This window comes from Malus sylvestris, chromosome 10, assembly GCF_916048215.2.
Source record: "Malus sylvestris chromosome 10, drMalSylv7.2, whole genome shotgun sequence".
In the NCBI taxonomy this organism is placed as follows: Eukaryota; Viridiplantae; Streptophyta; class Magnoliopsida; order Rosales; family Rosaceae; genus Malus; species Malus sylvestris.
In genome coordinates this window covers 35,071,192-35,073,045 of record NC_062269.1, presented here as the reverse complement: position 1 = coordinate 35,073,045, position 1,854 = coordinate 35,071,192, and the positions used below count along the sequence as shown (strand labels likewise).

General features: G+C 38.1%; 1 long non-coding RNA gene across 1 annotated transcript; it reads right to left on the bottom strand.

Annotated features, from left to right (window-relative positions):
* Nucleotides 1-331: 331 nt before the first annotated feature.
* LOC126587440 (uncharacterized) lies at nt 332-1,151 on the bottom strand. The gene is made up of 2 exons (XR_007611070.1): nt 889-1,151; nt 332-713 (listed from the first exon to the last, which is right to left on the bottom strand). It is a non-coding gene; the product is annotated as an uncharacterized LOC126587440 (long non-coding RNA).
* Nucleotides 1,152-1,854: the final 703 nt, after the last annotated feature.

Here is a 1,854-nt window from a genome sequence, read left to right as displayed (position 1 = left end):
AAAAAGCTTCACCCACAAAGCTTCACCCAAAAAAAAAAAAAAAACTTCACCCGAAAAGCTTCACCTAAAAAAGCTTCACCTAGAAAGCTCCCTCTACATACTTTCACCATCAAAGCTTCACCTAGAAAGCTTCATCTACAACGCTTCACCTAGAAAGCTTCAACACCAAAGCTTCACCTAGAAAGCTTCAACACCAAAGCTTCACCTACAAAGCTTCAACACAAAACCTTGCTCCAAATAAACAAATTTTGTTCACAAAACCCAAGATGCCCTTGAACTTGTACAAAAACACTTGGGTAAACATAAACATTTTTTGTTTTACACCCACAAGGGCCCAAAATCTTCCCTCTTATTTATTCACTTATATATGTTCCCAAACATATTATAATAGATCAAATAATAATTCAAAGTCCAAAATTTAGTTATGGACAAAAATACAAGCAATTCACCAGTACTGAAGTTGCTACAAAAACTGGAATCTTCCCCAGCCTAGAAATCCAACAAAGCTTCGCCTCCTTTCCTCTATCAAATTTTTGCAGCTGCTGCTTTTCTCCAATGGAGCTGAATTTTGGACACCCTCTAGTTCTTGAGCAGATGAACAACTTTCAAGAAGGAATCGTTTCTGTTTGAGCGACGGAAATTAAAGTGTTGAAGCTCCAAACATGATAGTCGGCTTCTTGCAGATTTCGAAGCTGTTGTGATGTTTCGAAGATCTGGAAATATTTAACCGTTAGTTCATCCTGAATTTTTGATATGTTATGAAAGAGTTGATGAGGAACAACTTCAATGAAGAAAGCATGCCGATCTGAACAATAGAAAATGGAGTTTCGAAGCTCACAACAAATCTGACGGGTTGACAGAAAAATAATAACCAGTCATTCATCATACCTGGATTTCTGGAGTTATACTGCTCCGAGGGATCTCAAATTTGGATATGTTGTAGTTCACAAGTTAAGGAACAACTTCGATGAAGAAAGTATGTTGATCTGAACAAGAGAAAATGGAGTTTCAAAGCTCACAACAAATCTGACGGGTTGACAGACAAATGATAAACAGTCACTCATCATACCTGGATTTCTGAAGTTGTACTACTCCGATGGATCTCAAATTTGGATATGTTGTACTTCACAAGATAAGGAAAAACTTTCATGAAGACGACTTTGCAATCTGAGCTATAGAGAAAGGTGTTATCTTGCATCCACTCAGGCTGATTAGTGGAAACGAAAAACAATTCCACCAAAGAAAAGATGAAAAAGAGAGAAAAGCTACTAATTGCACTTGATCTTGTCTAGTCAATAGCATGCAGCATCAAACACACAAAAGTTGGAAATATTTTTAGATAAGGCATATGCGAATGTGTGACATCGAAACAAGGATTCGTTACTTTGACAAATTAGTAACAAGCGAGACACCTCATTCGGCAACTCTCTTCGCCTGAAGACTTGGGGGACTCCCACCATATGCTACTGCACCTTAATACTCGGCAGTCTCACAACCACTCAGTGACTTGGATTTTTCAAGTCTCCAACCGAGAAGTTTTCCTCACTCGGGAAATTAAGGGAACACTACCTCAAACTACATGCTTCACTCACAAAGCTTCAACAATACAGGTTTCAACAAAAGCAAAAATTCAAAGAACTGTATGAAGAAGGCTTTGGTGTATTTAACACAATATATTGAAATGAAGCAAAGCTTATTTATTAATATTTTCGATAAGCCACAAATATGTACATATACATGAGTCAAAATAAACAAACAAAAGGGAGCCTTCACAAAGGTTGCTTAGGGGAAGTCTCAGCAGTCGGTAGAGCCCCAGAAAGAGAAAGCACCGGAGGGTGGTTATCCGGAGCCTCA